This window comes from Coregonus clupeaformis, unplaced genomic scaffold (genome assembly GCF_020615455.1).
Source record: "Coregonus clupeaformis isolate EN_2021a unplaced genomic scaffold, ASM2061545v1 scaf0484, whole genome shotgun sequence".
In the NCBI taxonomy this organism is placed as follows: Eukaryota; Metazoa; Chordata; class Actinopteri; order Salmoniformes; family Salmonidae; genus Coregonus; species Coregonus clupeaformis.
Window position 1 is genome coordinate 214,420 of NW_025533939.1, and position 8,081 is coordinate 222,500.

The 8,081-nt window shown below is 42.9% G+C and overlaps 1 long non-coding RNA gene across 1 annotated transcript in view; it reads right to left on the minus strand.

Moving 5' to 3' along the window:
* Positions 1–206: 206 nt before the first annotated feature.
* The window catches only part of LOC121560397, a 10,059-nt gene continuing 2,184 nt past the window's right edge, over positions 207–8,081 (minus strand). Inside the window, exons 2-5 of the long non-coding RNA XR_005998965.2 lie at positions 7,545–7,701; positions 7,218–7,456; positions 6,974–7,125; positions 207–1,500 (exon numbers count right to left, since the gene is read on the minus strand). This is a non-coding gene — a long non-coding RNA (uncharacterized LOC121560397). The remainder of the gene's footprint in view (positions 1,501–6,973; positions 7,126–7,217; positions 7,457–7,544; positions 7,702–8,081) is intronic.

Genomic DNA, 8,081 nt, shown 5'->3' on the forward strand with positions numbered 1-8,081 from the left:
TCTCCCCTACCTATAGAGGGAACTTGCATCTATTGAACTTGCATCTATTTGGGGACCTTTTAGATGCAGAATGTTTTGGAGGGAAAAAAGCCAAGGACCAATTAACAGTGATTGCCACTGGAGGTCAGCCCCTCTGAAACCCTTTTTAAAGTTCCTGTTTTGCCCATTGTCTTGTTACCTCTGATGAAGCCTAGTAAGGCGAAACGTCAGGCAGCGCTTTTTATTTGTATATTTGTAAACAATTTTTGATGACTTTTTGGACACCCTTTTTTTAACAGGGGATTCAGATACTTTTAAAACCAAAAGGACTACAAAAATCAACAAACAATTCAAGTGCAGGAGCACACCGATAACATCCACTATTGGATTCTTCCATTCTTCCTCCATCACTAAGGGTAGGCCACCCAAACATTTCAAATGTGAGTATGGAGTATGTTTTTCATTTAAACCCTCTGGTGTAATGGTTTTTAAAACTCTTATCCAAATGTGTTCTGCTGTCCCCGGACCCGCCTGCAGACCCGATACACTGTGATTGGTGATGGGGTGATCTTGAAAGTGATTAACCAGTACTGTATGTAATTGTGCTCGTTTGATGTTGTACAGATGTTGTTTCAACTGGGTTTCTATTGTAGGTTTTGTTTGACTGATTTATAATGTTTATTTCATAGTGTACAGGTGACAATATAGATAACATTGGAGGTGCTGAGGGAAAGGTTGTCTGTGATCGGGGCAGAGGTGTTGCTGTGGGGATTGGCAATTCATTTTCTCTGTCTGTAGTGGGGGTTGTGGTGGTATGTTCCTGAACTTTGCCTGGGTGAGTAAATATTTGAGATTTTTGTTATTCCTGAATGCTGAAATTATTCTGTAAGGTTGAAGGGGTGGGTGAACCTGGAGAAGTTGTGTTTTATTGCTTGATGTAGGGGTCTGACTCTATGTGAAAATGTTGATACCAAGGGGATTAGTATTTTGTGCTGATGGGATGATGAGGAGAAAGATGAAGGGGATAGGGGCCAGCTGTTGTTTAGAAGGGTGTCAGTGTCCCCATCTGTGGGAGGGTTGGGGTTAGGGGTTAGGGGTCGGTGGTGGGAGCAGGATACCAACCCTGGTTGGGGTAAGGGTTAGCGCGTTAGGAGAAGGATACAAGTGTGTTTAGGGTTGGGAGTGGGAGCGGGATATGAACCCTGGTTAGGGTTAGGGTTAGGGTTGGGAGAGGGATGCGAACCCTGGTTAGGGTAAGGGTTAAGGTTAGGATTGGGGGTGGGAGTGCGAGCGGGATGCGAACCTTGGTTGGGGTATGGGACAGGGTTGGGTAAGGTGATAAGCCAGGGTTGGGTAGGGTTGGGTTCAGACAGAATTGGATAGGTTTGTGTTGTATGCTTGTGTTGGCTGAATGGGAGGGAGAGCCGCCAACGTGCTGTTCTTGATTGTTCTTAAAAACATCTTGGAGTAACATCGCCCTCTAAGGACATGAAATAAGGTTGAGATGGCATGGTCCAAGTCCTGTTGACGGGAGGAGATTCTATATAAGCAAATTAATTGTAATTTTGCTATACCTTTTGAAAGTGTGTTTTGGATGGTAGCTGTGTTTATGGAGTAGAGCATGTGTATCTGTAGGTTTAAAGTATACTTTGGTGAGGAATGTTTTCTGTGTTGCATTGTTTTGGTTGAAGAAGGCTGTTGTATCCAAGAAATGTACTTCCATTGGATCTATTGTGTATTTAACTTGAATTGATGCGTGGTGATTATTGAGAATATTAATGAAATCTATGAAACGTGTGATGTCATGGGGCCAAGCTCCTATGATGTCGTCTAAAATAGAAGGTGGGTTGGAACGGGCACTTTGCCAGTACCTCTCTCTCCCATTCAGCCATGTAAATGTTCGCATATGCAGGTGTAAATTTCTTACCCATAGCTGTTCCCTCCACCTGTAAGTAGTGCCTATCATTAAACATGAAGTCATTGCTCGTCAGGCTGATCTCTAATATGTCGTTGTCCGGTCTATCCCTATCTGGAAACCTATTGAAAAGTGTTCTAACTGCCTCTATCCCTAAAACTGTGTTGATATTGGTGTATAAGCCATCTATATCAATGGTGAATATATATATATATATATCTCACAAAAGTGAGTACACCCCTCACACTGAAGAAATAACACTTTGCTACAATGTAAAGTAGTGAGTGTACAGCTTGTATAACAGTGTAAATTTGCTGTCCCCTCAAAATAACACAACACACAGCCATTAATGTCTAAATCGCTGGCAACAAAAGTGAGTACACCCCTAAGTGAAAATGTCCAAATTGGGCCCAAAGTGTCAATATTTTGTGTGGCCACCATCATTTTCCAGCACTGCCTTAACCCTCTTGGGCATGGAGTTCACCAGAGCTTCACAGGTTGCCACTGGAGTCTTCAGAAACTTTTAAGGGTACTGCGATTGGCCTATTCCGCAGATAGGAATAGGCCTGTGCACCTAAAAAAACAAAACAGTTTATTTTAACCCTACCCAATATAAAACCTAACCCTAGCCTGTGTCATATCTGGGTTGCCGTTCCAACATTTTAGACAGTTTCAGTTTTATTTTTAGGTGCTAGTCTCTCGCTGTCTACTGGTCCACCACTTTTGTGTTCACTGGGAGATTTACTAGACCAGTGACCTTGGCAACAACCCTTCCTTTCTGTCTGTCTTTGTCTCATTGTGCCACAGGGAACCCACTTCACCCAGAATACAGCCAAGCAATAAAATGAACAGAGGGACAGAGAAATGAACTACACAACACAGAAAACATGAACATTTATATAGGATAGGGACAGGAGAGGGTGAGAACAGGGATAGTGAAGGGCAACGTAAAACAGAAAATAGGGGGAGGTAGGGACAGTTAGGGCCAAAGAGGGAAAGACCTAGATTTTACAGATACACTCTTAGGACAAGAAAATTAGAACATTTACATAAAAATTCAAATGAACCAATAGTTTGGATAGGCTGATCTACTAGAAGGTCGATAGGCTAAGGTATAACACGGCCAGCCAATCAACAGCAAGGGCAACAGCTAGGCCCTCCCCCCAAATAAGAGCAATTGGAGAGTTTCTCCTCCCCTATCCCAACTACTCTCTTTTAAAAGCACTAGGGTGTCCTCAATAGGTAGTATTTCCTCTGAAGAAGCAGTATCACTGTGAAACGTCAGAAGGATTTTAAAACGGGACGACACAGTGGGCCTCACCTTGGTTTTGGTTTTCTTTATTGAACTTGACTTTAAATTATTTATTAAAAGTTACGTTTGAACAACAGGAGGTGAAGGGTTCAGGGGTTTGGTGATATAACGTCAATGACATTTTAACTGCCAGAAGAACCTGTTTTATAAGGACTTCATCCACCAGGCAACACCATTCCAACCCTATTAGCAACCAGCCTACAAATATCAAGGCCTTGTGCTGTTGGGAAGATTCACATCCTGTTTTTAAATATAGTTCATACCAATGTGGGGGGGACAAACTGTCTTGTCATTTTGCCTATTGATAACACCTTTTGCTATAGTTTTAGGACCACACCCTGTATAATTCATCATGCAGCCCCTGATGAACATAGTGACACGTTCACACACAAACAGAACACCACAGCCCTTCCCCCATGGAACAACACAACGCTTATCCTATAGAGTCCAACAACCCCGTACCAACACAATCCCACCATGGCCTATCCACCGACAGCCCCAACTCAACCAACCTCTCGATGATGCGACCAGACAGATGACCAAGGTGTACTTTAAGGTAATTCAAGCAATACACCACAGAGCAATAATCGAGAAGGCCATCTTAACCCAAATGTTCCCTGTTGGAATGATGAGACAGGTGAAACATTTCACCACCTTCATCAAACCCTCCTCACCTACAGATCAAACCACAGACCTGGTAGCAGCAAACACTAACCAATGGATGAACAATAACATGCAGATATAACAAATACACTACAACAACATCATCCAAATCACTCACACAACCACAAAACACCTTCATCTCTCTGGAACTTAAAATAGCTGTGGGCTGGGCAGAGAAACGTTACGCACATAACCTCACATTGACCACCATCACTACAGTAGAGGCAACTCTCAATCCCTCCCCAGCCACAAGCAATAGTCAAGCGCCTTTAGAACACCCCTTCTCACCACAGTACAGAACCCCACTTGCCATTTCCCACAGCCCATTTGAAAATAGCAACAACCAGAATGGTAATTGCTAAACCGGCTATCGCCCCAGCCCCCTACCTACCACCAATTGATGAGTACCCTCCCCTACCCAAGCCCTCTTCTCGACCCAAATGGGAAATGCCATACAAACGCTCACTTTCAATTGGACCACGCCCAAGAGCATTTGACACCACTGACACCACTGCCACTATTAATGAAAGAGCACAGCCGACCCCTCTACCCACTGCCCCAACCTCAGTACCCACTCGGTCCTCAAACAATATTAACATACCCGTCATGGTACATCACAGATACTGCAGCCAACCAACAGCAACAACATCCTCCCACTCTCCCCTACCAGCAAACACACGAAAGAGGCACAGCAATGTAGCAGTACTAACATGGAAAGCATCTCACTCCTCTTCTCTCTTTCACCAACAGGAGGCACCAGTTCAGAGGTCCAGTCACGGACAGGGCAGCTAATAGGGCACATGACGAACTTTGGGAAAAACTATGGGAAAACCCAGTAAAAAAAAAACAATCTGAGCCCGTCCCTGAAAACACCATGCCCTTGCCGGACCGGGACCCCGAAACAACTGGTACCTCAGCACATCCACCCCAAACACAGTTCCAATTGTACCAGCCCCAACCCCAGCCTCGGTCTGCACCCACACTGACACACCAAACACCTACATACCATAAAGCAAGACCCAAATACAAAGTGGCAGACAGGAACTTCATAGGCACAGCATCCACACTGATACTAGGAGATTCCAACCTCAACAGAATACCCCCATTCAATAACCCAAACATACAAATCGACAGCTACCCAGGTGCAACTTTTTATCATTTTGCCAAGGTTCTGAAAAAGACACCTGCCAGGTGTTTCTCTAGGTGGGTATAACCAACAAGTACCATGATCCCTACCAGACCTCCCTCAAACAGCTGGCAGACATGTATAAAGAAGCAAAAAACACTTTTCCAAATGCTATTATTTATATCCCTATCCTTAACCATTCAGTTCCTCACCCCAGTGCAGAAACGCAACCTGAAAATCATGAATGGATACATCACCACACAATTCCCAGCCCTCCAATTCCATACGTCTCCAGATCTGATACACTGGACAACAACCACAGCAAGACTGATATTCAATAACTGGTGCCAGCATTACATTTACTTCAATCCACAGCTTGGACAATCATAGCCACACCAACAGCATATTTTCACAACTCTTTCCCTCTTCCCTCACTGTTGCTGCCACAGCCACTACCTCAGATCCCCCAGCAGAGGGCAGAACTACACCTGGTTTATCAAACATCATGAATTTATCCAAAACTTTTCAGCCAACAGCAATACAGATCCGATTCCTGGAAAATGGTTTTTATTTCATTCCCCGCCCCAACAGAATCGATTGGGAGGAACTTCAAAGGGACACCCACAAGTACCACAGACGACTAAGACTTTTAGACTATTTCGACTATGAGACTAATGACAATCACTTGCCGTTTACCCTCCCATCCACCTGGGAACCAAAGTTGTCCCAGGTGGATGGGAGGATTAAGCGGCTAATCAGAACAGACAAAAATACTCTCCACAATGACCAACCCCAGACAGACACAAAAGACAATCTCACCCACATAGAAAGAGAGGCCATAAAACAACTTAAAAACAACCCACAAAAAATACCGAAACCAGCAGACAAAGGATCAAAAATAGTTATAATAGATAAACACCAATACACATACGAAGCAAACAGACAATTATCCAACACTAAACACTATCAACCAATAGACAACCGTATACAACTACAGACACAAATACAATTAAGGCAAATCATTCAAACCCTCTATGAAAAACATATCACTGCTAAACAACGGAACTTTCTCTTTGTACCAGACACCCCACGACCTAGACTGTTTCACCTACTCCCGAAAATACACAAAGAACCAAGACACCTGGATAGTTCCCTTTGATGTTCCCCCTCGGAAGACCAATTGTTTCTGACTGCAACAGTGAGTCCTACAACATCTCAGAATACATTGACTATTATATCAACCCCCTCTCCACTAAGCACCCCAGTTATCTTATGGACACATCACTTCATGGAGAGGATTGGACCAATAGTTGTTCCCTCCCAAACCCACATATTAACAATAGATATTGATGGCCTATACACTAATATAAATACAGCAACAGGAATACAAGCAGTTAGAAACATTTTCAAGAGATATACAGTTAACACTAGACCGGACAAAGAATTACTACAACTATTAGAAATCAGCCTTACTAGCAATAACTTTTTATTCAACGATCACTATTACCTACAGGTGGCGGGAACAGCTATGGGTAAAAAATGTGCACCTGCATACGCAAATATACACATGGCTGAATGGGAGAGAGGCTGAATGGGAGAGAGGCACTGGCCAAGTGTCCATACCAACCCACCTTTTATTACCGATTCTTAGACGATATAATAGAAGCCTGGCCTCACGACATTCAACTATTTACAGATTTCCTAAACATTCTCAACAATCATCCATTAAGGTTAAATACACAATTCATCAGCAAGAAGTCAACTTCCTAGACACAGCAGTTTTTTTTCAGTAATAACAATCCATCACAGAAAAAAAGTCTGTCACTCCACAATGATAGATCATTTGACAATACAAAACAGGTTAAGAAATCCACATTGTGGACCACTCAAATAGTTTTGAGACACTGAAAGCAGTAATAGCAACATAGTACATTCTTTAATTTGGAGTCCCACTATAATCTAATACATGTAGGCCTACCTGTACATGGCACAGAAAGTGTAGCGGCCCTTAGCAGTTGGGCACCGGTTCACCTCCAGCTCCTCTGCCAATGCAGCCAACACTGCGCTGAGGTTTCACTGAAGATTATCCACGGCCAGGTGCTGGGACAGCCAGCGAACATCCTGTACTTCCTGCAAAATACATTTATTTTGAGGGTAGATGCAGTAAGTAAACAAGATCAGACCAGAGTAGCCAAGTGAAGAAATGTGATGCATAATCTCACCTTCACTTTTAAGTACTGAAGGCCCAGGATCGCTGAAGCAGCTTTCAAGAATTCTGTCTTGTTACTGCTTTTGGAAAAGTAACTATGGAGCTGCTGCAGGTGCTCCTTAAAAGTGTCCATATAGGGGACCTCAGCTGATGCATATTTACAGGCTAGAGCAAGGCGGTGGGCAGCACAAGCCACAGACACCATCCACCGGAAGGCATCCTTTAGCTGTTTTGCCACACCACTATGTTGTCCTATTTTGAAGATGAGGAAAATAATTTGTATCACAAGACATCCTGTAAAAAAAATGGTTCATTCTAACACTTTGTGTTGTGTCCATACCAGTCATCACTGCAGCCCCATCAGTGCCCAGGCCGTACAATCTCTCTGCTGGTAAGTTTTTGATGTGCAGCACCTCCTTGGGATGGCGGAAACGATGGTGTCTGCCTTGCCATCAGGGACTGACACCAGGTCCAGGAACTGGACCTATCACTAAAAGCTTCAGTCATACAAAAGTTATACTTAAATCCGAACTGGTTCTCTAGCAAATTAGTAAGATTGTCTCACCCAATGTTCAAGAATGGCCTTTTTCCCTTTATTCAGATTACAACCTCTCACTAAGTTATTTGAAAAGGAAATAATCTCCCAAATATCACTATTTCTAAAACAAGCCATAAAAAGTTGGTTGCAATTTCAATTTAATCCTCCAGAAAAGACAGAACAAATAATGCAACAAATATTGTGGTTAAACTCATATACTAATTGATTTAAAAAAACTTTTTTACAAAATGTTTAAAAAAGGTATAATCTTCGTAAATGATATTATCGGTAGGACTGGTGGAGTTATGTTCCACATGCAGCTAACAAAAACATATGGAA